We start from the raw sequence: 14,321 nt of genomic DNA on the forward strand, positions 1-14,321 counted from the left end.
AAAGAGTGGGGAAAATTTTTGACAGTGGTTTCAGCGAGACGGGTGTTTATCGTGAAAGATTGGCGAGGGGTACCAGAGATTGGAGCTCAGACGAGCACCTGCCATGGAAGTAACGCTAAAACAAAGACAGGCTCGCAACCTCTCTTCTGTGGGAGAGAAGTTGCAGGGAAGAGAAAAGAGCATCTCCCACTAAGCCACAAAGTCTAATTTGACATGTGCCCAGAATAATGGTGATTTGTTTTTGTTTAAATAATAGTGAATTTTTTTTTGTTTAATTAATAGTGAATTTCTTCTTCTATTTCAATTTGTTTTATTTAGATGATAGAATATTGAAGATAACGTGAAAAAAAAAAAATTAAGTTATAAAATGAGAATTTAGTGCAATTCTAAATTTATTTTATAATTTAATAGAAATGCACCAAATTTTGAATGAATAACCGTTGAGATGCTGAGCCTGGACCAACATTACTAATAATAAACACTAGTAGTAAGTGTGTAGGTATAAGAGTTACAGGAAGTAACCAGGGGTGATCTCCCCTGAACAGGAAGTAATGCGCGCATACATATGTCTTATGCATTTTTCACTAAAGCTATTATTTATCAAAATATGTATAAATATTCTTTCTTGTTTAAATAAAGTTTACGGTTGTATATAGATAAACTCAGTATCGATTTTCATTAATTTAAGTCATCGAACACGCAAGCATACTGTAACAAGTTTGATTGAAGCGTTGTGCATAATGCGCAAGGACTCCTTTTACTGTTAGTAATTAACAGAATTACACAAAAGTTTGCATGAACAGCTATTTAGATGTAGAGAGTGTCATACCATTAAATAAGAACTTTGAACAAATTTGGTTCTTTTCTACTTAAAGAGCTCATCATCTCCTTATACCTTAATTATATTGGTGCATCACTGGATGCAATAAATCTGATGGTATTTGAACTTGGCATGCCGATTCCATGAAAATGATTGAGTTAGCAACAATTATGCCACCTGCATCTGTTTGCATGTTTCATGGTTGATAAACTCATCTTCTGTACCTGAAATATGTGTATAGATTGTGACGTCATCGAACAAAATTAATTGCAAAAGTAAAAATTGAAAAACTGTAATACATAAAGATTCATTTTGACAGCCATTGTTGGACAATACTGAGTCACCTTGCTAGTTTAGAATAACTGAGACATTGCCTGAATATTGATAATATCTAAGCTCAAATACTGGAACATAAAATCAATATCGATTTAGAAAGTTATGAGAGAAAATGGAGGAAGGGACTCGTCTCCATGTTTAAATGCTTTTAACTTAAAAGCAATTTATCCGTTACATTGTTTTTGAAAAATGTCGCTAACTTTAATTTACAAAAGTCAAAGTTTTTTTATTTGTTTTATAAAACTAATCGAACAATAATGGTTTCTGCATAAATTTGTTATGTTGAGTCAGTAAAAAGAAAATGGTATTCAATGTTGAAGTACAGTTTTTTCAAAGACAATAACATAGACGATATTTTAAAACTTTTAATCTATTAGCAATATAGATATTTAAGATATTTAAATCCACATGGAATACTTAAACACATTACCTTCAAATTCATCATATTCATTCATTCAAGTGGTATCTTACTTAGTATAAATATTGACGGCTATTACTCCATCTATCTCCCTCCGATGAATTCATTGTTGCTCATCATTCAGAACTTCATCCATGCTGTTTCTCGAAAGTGTTTTTAATGTATTGCAGTTGTACAGACAGCAGGTTGCAGTTTCTTTCTGTTCGAGCAGTGCCCATACTGGGCGATTGTTCTGACTATTGTATCCAAAGGAATCTTCTGCTCAGCACAATGAGATACATATATGGCATAATTATGTTGACACCCCGATTCCCATCAACTCACTGAAGTTAAGCAACGTTGAGCCTGGTCATCGCTAAAATAGGTGACCAATTTGGCAATTCCAGGTGCTATATGAAGGAAGACGTCGACTCCTCCTTGCAAGAGTTGCAAAAACCTAACATCGTCATCTCCCCTGACACGGATATACATGCGACTGGGGACTACTTGTGAATTTCATACTCTCATGAAACTTCCTCTTTCGGAGGAAGCCGATTAAACCTGGACAGGGTTAATGCCGACATGCACACACACAATGAGATACTAAATCATGAACAGAATTATTCCTGATTGTTACTATATTACATCAGTCACCAGCTTTCCTCACGTTACCCTGATCGTGGGGGTTGAAGTGTGTTAACGATCTTGCCCAAGGGTCTCCCACAAACTAGCAGAGAGAAGGAGGCGCCTTACTCTTCCATTGACAGTAGTGCTATCCCACCACTCTATACAACATTTCTACCTGCACAACCGCATTTTAAGTTAGTGTATCATATCTTATTCATTGTTTCCAACAGAGCAGATTCCAAATAGCACGTATCAAGCCATTGTTTCGCTTGAATAATATTTTTTATTTAATTATGATGGATTTATTTCTCTCCCATAGTGAGAAAAATATAAACTAAAGTCGGAAAGTGAGAATGAAGATCCAGCGCCCCGGAGGAGGGCGAGAAAATGTCTAAGAAGCTCTTTAATTTAAACTTTAATTTGAGCTGTTATATATAAAAATAAATTTATAAAATCAACAGTAAGTTCTCTACAGTGCAATGTAGACTACAATGTATTATGGACTAAATCATTGCACAAGGAGATATGTAAAGCTTCTTCCCGGTTCCTTGTGGTGGGTTCCCAATTAGAGCAGGCAATCAATTTGATTGAAAAATAGATGATTTCACTGATTTCAATGACAATAAAAATAACAGAAGTGTGGAACATTTGTTTATCCTCATTCAATCCCGGACAACGTCGGGTTTCCCTGCCAGTTATCAATAATTATGTTACAACAGAAAAACAGGTCCTTTTTAAATGGCAATAATGAACTTGAATACCAGATCAACTGAAAAACTTGTTACTCCTTACTAAAAACTAGCAATGATAAAAAAATAACCAAATCATAACCTCATGATTTTACACGTGCCCCCCCTCCAACTCTTTTTTGACTTCTGCCCAGCCCATTCTTCTCTCTTGTTTTAATAAAATAAAGAATATTTTTTTTAATTTAGATATTAATTATCCAGGGTAACACCGATCACAGTGTAGTATCTGCTCTGATGCTTCACTTCTCCTTTTCTGTCCTCAGTCAGTGGAGGAGAAATCCTTCATGGCTGAGAAAATTTTTATTTTTTGTTCCTATCCAGAGTGCCCCTTTTTAGGGGGCTGGATTTTCCCCACATTAAAAATTGACCTTGTGTTTAACTCTGCTCTCGTGGGAGGGGGGGGGCAAGTAAATAGGTACACAGATACACAAACAACTGTCCTTTATCCAAGAGAGGTTCCAAAAGTAATGGCTTCTATTTTTTTTATTTTTATTCCGCTTAAATTGATCAGAGAGGATGGCAAATTGCATTGTTATGATGGCCTGACCTGAAAGTTTCCTCTCTCTGTTGATAGATATTGACGGTGAAAGACTCTAAGAAAACACCCACCCACCCTCATTATGGACGTGCGTCAGAAGCAGATATGCATCACTGAATTCTTGGCAAAAGTTAATTGAGAATGAATATAACAATGTAGGAAATTAACTCTTCGAGCATAAAAAGGTTGCTCGTTTTAATTGTACCACTCCTGTTTTTGTAGTTCAACTTTTTGAGTTAAAAAAAATAGGAGGCTTTACTTTGGGAATGACTCTCCTTTAATAGATTGTATATTCTCTGATTTTTATTTTGTTTTACTGTTCATAAAATGAATAAACTTAACACATGTGTTTTGTATTGCTGCATTGCTTGTTCCATTATAGCTGTTACTATTGTTTGTGGGGATAATAAAACCTTCCGAAAACTCTGTGAGTGTCTGTGAGAAAAATAAGTTAAACTCACTTGACTTGAGGAGGTTGGGATAGGAGGAAGGTCGGGTTCGTTTTGGACTGAGCAAATCCGGTGACGTTTGATTCTTGCTTATATCTACTGCTGCTGCTGCTTTTGACGGAAGTGATTGTATATGTACGGCTGTTACTGGTTATTTAAAGGATTGCTTCCATTGGGGCTGGGTGCTTGGATACTTTAAGTGAACGTTATTTTGTCACTGATAACAAGAGTACAGACGCACAGGTTTGTTTCATAACCTCGTGTTCCTTGACTCCTGATCAGAGCTGGGGATCACGATTTTGCAAAATTTTGCAACCATTGTCCCCGACCCAACTCTAATCTATTTACTTTCTTTTGGTGTCGGAGAATTTTCGACATATCCAAAAAGGCAAATTAATTTTTTTTAGTTTTGTCGATAAACTTGTGACCAGAAGTTTGTAGTCATTTATAAAATTAATAATGTTACAATTTATTTTCCTGGGATGATTTATTTTATGGTTTTATTTGGTTAATGACTGCTTCAAGGTTGTTTATTTGACATTAATCGCGCTTGCTCTAGAGATAACAGCATTATTTATTGGTACTTAGTAAAGGAATAAGCCAGACTGAGCTATCAAACTACCACACAGAATTTGATTAAAGAGATAAAGATTTGTGAAGGACCAACTACTGAATCTTGGGAGTTCATGATGCCAACAGATTAAGTGACTCACATCTCTTATGCAGGGAAACCCGGCGTTGCCAGGGATTGGATTCACACTCCCATATTTTTATTGTCATCGAAACTGGTGAAATCACCAATTTTTAAATCAAATCGATTGATTGTCTGCTCTAGTTGGGGACCCATCACAGTGCACCAGGAGGAAACTTCACATGTTTCCCCACATTGACTTAGTCCAAAATATATTGTAGTCTACATTGCACTGTAGAGAACTTACTGTTGATTTTATAATAATTATTTTTTTCATATATAATGGCGTGAATTAAAGTTTAAAAATGAAAATATCAAGTATCATACTTCAATTGTGCTCTGAAAAGAAGCATTCATTTTGAATGCGCTCATGTTATATCAAAGAGCCTAATGTTGGTTTTATATGTCGGGTCTTTCAGCTTGTGTGGTAATAAAGCTTCTCAAATGCATTTATAATGTTAGGCTCTGTAAAGTGTTAACTTTGGTCAAAAGCATCGGTTCCTTCTTTCATCGGGTTTTTTCGGTTATCGATTATCGAAGACATTTTCTGATACAAAACCTATCTACATAAAATACTTTGTGTGAAATTTCATAAAAATCGGCCCAGACGTTTTCGGATCCATAGGGAACTCTCTTTCGCACTGTCTCCCTCTCTCTCTCTCTCTCTCTCTCACACACACACACACACACACACACACACACACACACAGAGTTCCTTTTATATAGTAGTTATATACTGTATATTATTTCGATTATCAATACTTATTGAAGACATTCCGATACAAAACCTATCTATGAACATTGCCAGGCACATAAAATACCTTTGTGTGAAATTCCATAAAATTCGACCCAGCTGTTTTCGAATCCATAGGGAACGCTCTCTCTCTCTCTCTCTCTCTCTCTCTCTCTCTCACACACACACACACACACACACACAGTTCCTTTTATACAATAGTAAAGATTATCTAAGTGTTTCACGCCTACCAGAAAAAAATCATGGATATTCACCAAAATTATTCGAATGATTCAGCAGTTTTCAGATTGTTTTCTTATTAGGTGGCGTACCTGTTTATGCTTGGATTTTTAAAATGTTCCTCTTCTGTAAATTGGATAAGTTAGGAAAAACTTTAAATTGTAATAAATACATCTTCTTTTATTACACTTTAATCAGTAAATGTTTTATTAAACTAAATGGACCCCAGAAAATACATATTGACTTGTGTGCACTGTAAACAAACGGATCATAAACCAGAGTTGTTTCAATTTTTCATTACAATGCCAACTTTTTTATGCAGAGAAAGATTTAGTTTAAGAAAAAAATGTGGGGGGGGGGGGAATAATAAATATATTTTTTTGTGCTTTTTTTTTTACAAAATGTCTGAATAAAACAACGAATCGTTGTCCTTTTTTGTTAAAATCAACAGATTTTTTGCTTTAAACGTCCTCCATTTTTGCTTTATTATCCCTTAATTTTCACTTTTATTATCTACTTGTTTAACGTGTGCACAGCATAATCAGAAGAAACTGTTATAAATCCGATGTCATCTTTCGTTTGACTCATTTTCTGGGGTTCTTTAACGGAGAATGCTCAGACGAACTGCAAGCATTTGTGCCCCACGACAAACCCGACAAGAACCTAAATCCCACCCCTTCACACTAGAGATTCCTAGATGCAAGAGAGCCTTCTACTCCAGTAGTTTCTTCCCCAGAACAGCTAGACTTTGGAATTCCCTTCCGTATCCCTGCTTCCCCGACTGCACTGACATGCAGAAGTTCAAGTGCAACGTGAACCGACATCTTGTTGCCCAACTTCCTACACAGTACCCCTGATGCTTATGTCCCCGATAGTAGCCCTCTACAACAAAGTGGCAATGTGCCTTGTTTGGGGTGAAAATGTAAAAAAAATAAAAAAAACCTAACTGATCCGACTAAACTCATTATAAATTTTCTTATCATATCCACTTTAACGCATATTTTACATCTTGGCATGTGTTGGGTGGCTTTCATAACGCTAAATAAGCATTATTGATAATTAAAATTGGTTTAATTAAATATTTAAGCCACAAAAAAGCATTATTAGAGTAAGGCGATATACTGTGAATATAGGCAAAGTAGTTGCGTGTATTTTTAAAAAATTTATTTTAATTTATGAAGGAAAATTTACCAATTTTAATATGAAAAAAATTTGCTTAATCGGGAAAAACGTACGGCTACATTAATTAAAATAATCTAAATTTCTGCTTTGTCCAGTTCTTCAGTTTTATTGCTGATATTGAAAGGTTGTTAATTTGAGTTTTTTAATCAAATAAAGTGCGGTCTAAAATGCTACCAAAGGCAAAATAAGTTGCTCTTTTGTAATTAAGCACTTAAAAAATTATTAGAGTTTCGTGAAGAACAAAAAAAAAATGTCCGCCTTTTCTCTTTATATTTGCGATATTGTTACCTAATATGCAAATGAGATGCTTCCGGTTGGATATAAAAAGCCTGATTTGTTTTTTTTTGTTTTTTTGTTTTTTTAGAGATTGCGTTGATTTTGGACTTGGATGTCAGAGTAGCAAATGTTGTCAACAGTTTGTCCTGTTCTAGAGTTGAGTTTTGACAGTAGAACATCGAGATTCGGAGCTGAGTTTTGGATAGCAGAGCTTCGAAATTTGAAGTTGAGTTTTCACAGTAGTGCATCAAGATTTTGATTTGAGTTTTGACAGCAGAGCGTCGGGATTTGGAGTATCGAATTTTTGCTGCAGTTTGTCAAATTAAACATTTGATTGTTTTAACCACATAAGGTCTATCAAAAACTTCCTATTCAAAACAAAAGGATTGATGCATTGATCAAATCCAAAAACTTAAAAACTATAGACAAAACGCTGCATCCAATAATGGTCTCCATTTTGAAGAATTGTTACTTTTGAATAACTCCATGAATAATAAATTGTTTTAACACTGATCATAAACTTTCTTTGTCAATCTAACATTTCTTGGAGATTTCCACACGATTTCTACAATAGCATAATGAATAAATTATTACCGTGATTGATGATCTGAAAATGTGGTGCTTAATCAAGAACACAGTATAGGATTTTTTAAGAAAACAAAACATTCACTCAAAAAGTTTTTCATCGGCCATTCAAAATTGTTTGAAAAAAAAAAAAAATGTTTTCATTCTTTCATAAACAAATGCAGGGTGTCCAAAAAGTCACTGTAGAGTTAAAAATCTTTATCATTTTACCCTTAATGATTTTTTTTTCTCTATTTCAGATATTTTACAGATAATATTTTGAAAATTAATTATAAGTAAATATAGCATTGAACAATCCACGCAAGTTGTGAAAGTGTTTTACCAAAATCAAGGGTCAATTGTTATCGACGGCATTTCATGTAACAGATAGCCCAAGTCACAACGCAATTCGAAAAGCCCTGCAAGAATTGAAGGAAAACATTAGGAATGAAATACGGGAGTTTAATCGCAATCCAGAGATTCTGCAATCTGTCATGAATAAAGTTTAAGAAAGAGCACAAATATGCGAAGCTGAAAATGGGCAACATTTATAAGACATTATTTTTCATAAATAAAGATTGTTTGAATTTCGCAGTTTTTTGTTTGTTTTTTCTTAATTTCCCAATGTCTTTGTCAGATTTTATTAAAATTACAGAAAGATATCATCAAAAATAAAGAATCTATTAAAGTTCAAAACCCTTTAGTGATTTTTTCGGACATCCTGTAGTTGTCGACTTTTTCATGTTTGGTATTTTTCTCCAAATTGCAATTATTATTAATTGTGCATCAAATATGAATTGAAAAATTGAGTTTCTTTCTTTGTTGTTTTGATTTTCAGTTTGTTTTATTTACATGTATTTTTTTAAAACTTATTCTTTATTTTACAGCTTTTAATTTTTGTGGATGAGGAATGATTGTTCGTATTATTTGGATTATTATTTAGGGTCTGTATGCTTTTAGGGCACACTCTAAGAAAATAAACAATTTAATACAAGCCTCTGAAATGACGAACAGAACAACTTCATAAAAGGCAACACAGCAAAGGTTTATTAATGAGAATGTAATATGTTCCTTGACAAAAGCTACCTGGTGGTGTCGCGGTAGTTATTCCCCGTGGAATTGTCGATACCGTTAGAAATCACCGAGGTGGAAAGAGAGAGAGAGAGAGAAGAAAAGGGAGGTCCGTTCTGTTTGGCCTCTCTCTCAGTAAGGACGAGTTGTTTTTCTTCCAACCGGATGCTGGCCGATTTCCTTTGGGGAAGGAAGGATCAATGCGCCATACCCCTGATTGGTCAATATGTGGCCAAATAGCACAGGACAGGGTAGAAGCATTGATTCGAGGAAGAAAAAAGTCCCATTTGTTTCTGCTACAATTATTATATCTACTAATGTTATATCTTTTGTACAACGTTTCGGTCAGTATAATCTTTGATCTTCTTCAGATGTATAACTCGCCATATTAGGCAATTAAAAGTAAAAATATAAATAAAATAAAAAATAAAAATTATATTCATTATTCTTCACTACTTTTAACCATGTTGATATGATTTCATACATTTACAATATTTAGATCAAAATAGTAATAATAAGAAATGAATACATTGTTGGATGAATATATGCGATATATTCAAATACTCCTTAGACAAGAGTAAAATTCAGGTTGTCCTTGAATCAGTGACGTGTGGAGAACTTTTTGGGGGCAGGTGCTCAAGTGAAAAAAATGATGTCTTAGTGGAGCACAGGCCTATAATATATTCCTCTGTAAAGGGCACTTTTAAAACAGGAGTAAAAATGGTAGGTGCTTGGGCATCTCTAGCACCCCCCTTTTGCACGACCCCATCCTTGATGGCCTAAACAGCATATAATGCGAATGCACCACAGGAATTGATCCTAGGACCTTTATATTCTTGATATTCATAAAAGACCTCCCTGATAAAATTGTGTCCGAGATGGGCATATTTTCTCATGACACTGTGCTTTATAACAGACATAAGAGAAAAACAAATGTACATATATCTAAGTCAATCGCTGACATCTTAAACAATGACCTCCACTCTGTAGTGGAGTGGGGACGAAAATGGATGGTAACATTTAATGCTAATAAGACTTGTGCCCTCCTGACTAACCCGACAAGCAGCAAAATCACACCTCTTCACTGTCGAGACCTCTAGATTCTAGAAAAGCTTCTAAGTTTCTTCTCTCAGACTGCTAGACTTTGGAATTCACTCACTGTTTTCGGGTTCTCTGATTGTACTAACCTACAGAAGTTTAAATGTAATGTGAACTTATATCTGGCTGCTCAACCCCCCACTGTCCCCTGTTAGACATAATCCCAAATAATAGCCCCTTATATTCCAGTTACGATATGTTTTGTTTGGGATGAAAAAAAAAGAAAGAGAGAAAGAGAGAAAGAGAGAGAAAAGAATAAAAGAGAAAGATAAAGGAAAAGAAAGAAAAATACAATCGAAACAAATAAAAAAAACTATGGAAGTAAGGCTCTAGAGTTTCGGCAGAAATCAGGGTTTTTTTATTAAACAAGGCTGATAGCTATTAGTCGCATGCTCTCGTGTAATGAATGAATGCTTGAATGTAGGATTGACATGAAATTCTTAATGATAAATGAAAATGACCGAAAAATGGGCTGAAATGACTTAAATAAATAAAAAGTAAATGACTAAGAATGACTTTAATGAACTTAAGGATGAATTGAATGACCTTAAGAATGACTTGAATGATTAAAAATAACTGAGATACTTCAAAAACAACTTGAATGATCTGGAGAATGACTTAAATGGCTTTGAGACAGACTGGTTGTAAAGTGAGTGATCATTTTACATTAAATTAATACAGAAAAGTGATCCCCACTTTATATCACAATAAGTGCAGCATGTAGTAAGAACAGATACTACACTTTGATCTTAGCTAAAAGGCCAAGAACAGGGTATTTATTTGCTCCCCCACCGAGCAAATTAGGCACAAGCCCGATTTTTAATGTGAGGAGTGAAGGGGAAATAGGGACCAACTCCCTGGGGAGTAGGGGAGCTGGATAGTGACAATTGGTACGAAGGGTTGCCCCTACATTGACCAAGGTCTTATAAGTGGAGTTGCCCCCACATATGGTCTTTGCTTGCAGTATTTGCCAGAACAGATACTACACTTTGAGGTATTTATTTGCTCCCCCACTGAGCAAATTAGGCACAAGGCCGATTTTTAAAGTGAGGAGTGAAGGGGAAATGGGGACCAACTCCCCGTGGAGTAGGGGAGCTGGATAGTGACAATTGGTATGAAGGGTTGCCCCTACATTGACCAAGGTCTTATATGTGGAGTTGCCCCCACATATGGTCTTTGCTTGCAGTATCCGCCGGAACAGATGGTATTTATTTGCTCCCCCACCGAGCAAATTAGGCACAAGGCCGATTTTTAATGTGAGGAGTGAAGGGGAAATGGGGACCAACTCCCCGGGGAGTAGGGGAGTTGGATAGTGACAATTGGTATGAAGGGTTGCCCCTACATTGACCAAGGTCTTATATGTGGAGTTGCCCCCACATATGGTCTTTGCTTGCAGTATCCGCCGGAACAGATGGTATTTATTTGCTCCCCCACCGAGCAAATTAGGCACAAGGCCGATTTTTAAAGTGAGGAGTGAAGGGGAAATGGGGACCAACTCCCCGGGGAGTAGGGGAGTTGGATAGTGACAATTGGTATGAAGGGTTGCCCCTACATTGACCAAGGTCTTATATGTGGAGTTGCCCCCACATATGGTCTTTGCTTGCAGTATCCGCCGGAACAGATGGTATTTATTTGCTCCCCCACCGAGCAAATTAGGCACAAGGCCGATTTTTAAAGTGAGGAGTGAAGGGGAAATGGGGACCAACTCCCCGGGGAGTAGGGGAGTTGGATAGTGACAATTGGTATGAAGGGTTGCCCCTACATTGACCAAGGTCTTATATGTGGAGTTGCCCCCACATATGGTCTTTGCTTGCAGTATCCGCCGGAACAGATGGTATTTATTTGCTCCCCCACCGAGCAAATTAGGCACAAGGCCGATTTTTAATGTGAGGAGTGAAGGGGAAATGGGGACCAACTCCCCGGGGAGTAGGGGAGTTGGATAGTGACAATTGGTATGAAGGGTTGCCCCTACATTGACCAAGGTCTTATATGTGGAGTTGCCCCCACATATGGTCTTTGCTTGCAGTATCCGCCGGAACAGATGGTATTTATTTGCTCCCCCACCGAGCAAATTAGGCACAAGGCCGATTTTTAAAGTGAGGAGTGAAGGGGAAATGGGGACCAACTCCCCGGGGAGTAGGGGAGTTGGATAGTGACAATTGGTATGAAGGGTTGCCCCTACATTGACCAAGGTCTTATATGTGGAGTTGCCCCCACATATGGTCTTTGCTTGCAGTATCCGCCGGAACAGATGGTATTTATTTGCTCCCCCACCGAGCAAATTAGGCACAAGGCCGATTTTTAAAGTGAGGAGTGAAGGGGAAATGGGGACCAACTCCCCGGGGAGTAGGGGAGTTGGATAGTGACAATTGGTATGAAGGGTTGCCCCTACATTGACCAAGGTCTTATATGTGGAGTTGCCCCCACATATGGTCTTTGCTTGCAGTATCCGCCAGAACAGATGGTATTTATTTGCTCCCCCACCGAGCAAATTAGGCACAAGGCCGATTTTTAATGTGAGGAGTGAAGGGGAAATGGGGACCAACTCCCCGGGGAGTAGGGGAGTTGGATAGTGACAATTGGTATGAAGGGTTGCCCCTACATTGACCAAGGTCTTATATGTGGAGTTGCCCCCACATATGGTCTTTGCTTGCAGTATCCGCCGGAACAGATGGTATTTATTTGCTCCCCCACCGAGCAAATTAGGCACAAGGCCGATTTTTAAAGTGAGGAGTGAAGGGGAAATGGGGACCAACTCCCCGGGGAGTAGGGGAGTTGGATAGTGACAATTGGTATGAAGGGTTGCCCCTACATTGACCAAGGTCTTATATGTGGAGTTGCCCCCACATATGGTCTTTGCTTGCAGTATCCGCCGGAACAGATGGTATTTATTTGCTCCCCCACCGAGCAAATTAGGCACAAGGCCGATTTTTAATGTGAGGAGTGAAGGGGAAATGGGGACCAACTCCCCGGGGAGTAGGGGAGTTGGATAGTGACAATTGGTATGAAGGGTTGCCCCTACATTGACCAAGGTCTTATATGTGGAGTTGCCCCCACATATGGTCTTTGCTTGCAGTATCCGCCGGAACAGATGGTATTTATTTGCTCCCCCACCGAGCAAATTAGGCACAAGGCCGATTTTTAAAGTGAGGAGTGAAGGGGAAATGGGGACCAACTCCCCGGGGAGTAGGGGAGTTGGATAGTGACAATTGGTATGAAGGGTTGCCCCTACATTGACCAAGGTCTTATATGTGGAGTTGCCCCCACATATGGTCTTTGCTTGCAGTATCCGCCGGAACAGATGGTATTTATTTGCTCCCCCACCGAGCAAATTAGGCACAAGGCCGATTTTTAAAGTGAGGAGTGAAGGGGAAATGGGGACCAACTCCCCGTGGAGTAGGGGAGCTGGATAGTGACAATTGGTATGAAGGGTTGCCCCTACATTGACCAAGGTCTTATATGTGGAGTTGCCCCCACATATGGTCTTTGCTTGCAGTATCCGCCGGAACAGATGGTATTTATTTGCTCCCCCACCGAGCAAATTAGGCACAAGGCCGATTTTTAATGTGAGGAGTGAAGGGGAAATGGGGACCAACTCCCCGGGGAGTAGGGGAGTTGGATAGTGACAATTGGTATGAAGGGTTGCCCCTACATTGACCAAGGTCTTATATGTGGAGTTGCCCCCACATATGGTCTTTGCTTGCAGTATCCGCCGGAACAGATGGTATTTATTTGCTCCCCCACCGAGCAAATTAGGCACAAGGCCGATTTTTAAAGTGAGGAGTGAAGGGGAAATGGGGACCAACTCCCCGGGGAGTAGGGGAGTTGGATAGTGACAATTGGTATGAAGGGTTGCCCCTACATTGACCAAGGTCTTATATGTGGAGTTGCCCCCACATATGGTCTTTGCTTGCAGTATCCGCCGGAACAGATGGTATTTATTTGCTCCCCCACCGAGCAAATTAGGCACAAGGCCGATTTTTAAAGTGAGGAGTGAAGGGGAAATGGGGACCAACTCCCCGGGGAGTAGGGGAGTTGGATAGTGACAATTGGTATGAAGGGTTGCCCCTACATTGACCAAGGTCTTATATGTGGAGTTGCCCCCACATATGGTCTTTGCTTGCAGTATCCGCCGGAACAGATGGTATTTATTTGCTCCCCCACCGAGCAAATTAGGCACAAGGCCGATTTTTAATGTGAGGAGTGAAGGGGAAATGGGGACCAACTCCCCGGGGAGTAGGGGAGTTGGATAGTGACAATTGGTATGAAGGGTTGCCCCTACATTGACCAAGGTCTTATATGTGGAGTTGCCCCCACATATGGTCTTTGCTTGCAGTATCCGCCGGAACAGATGGTATTTATTTGCTCCCCCACCGAGCAAATTAGGCACAAGGCCGATTTTTAAAGTGAGGAGTGAAGGGGAAATGGGGACCAACTCCCCGGGGAGTAGGGGAGTTGGATAGTGACAATTGGTATGAAGGGTTGCCCCTACATTGACCAAGGTCTTATATGTGGAGTTGCCCCCACATATGGTCTTTGCTTGCAGTATC

The 14,321-nt window shown here is 38.5% G+C and overlaps 1 long non-coding RNA gene and 1 pseudogene across 2 annotated transcripts in view; both read right to left on the reverse strand.

Annotated features, from left to right (window-relative positions):
• The window catches only part of LOC145277547 (uncharacterized), a 318,906-nt gene that overhangs the window by 62,955 nt on the left and 241,630 nt on the right, over positions 1-14,321 (reverse strand). The gene's annotated exons all lie outside the window — the stretch shown is intronic.
• On the reverse strand, positions 10,420-10,544 carry LOC145284318 (U2 spliceosomal RNA; annotated as a pseudogene).

The sequence above is a fragment of the Euprymna scolopes genome, chromosome 1 (genome assembly GCF_053919585.1).
Source record: "Euprymna scolopes isolate OS-2025 chromosome 1, ASM5391958v1, whole genome shotgun sequence".
NCBI lineage: Eukaryota > Metazoa > Mollusca > Cephalopoda > Sepiida > Sepiolidae > Euprymna > Euprymna scolopes.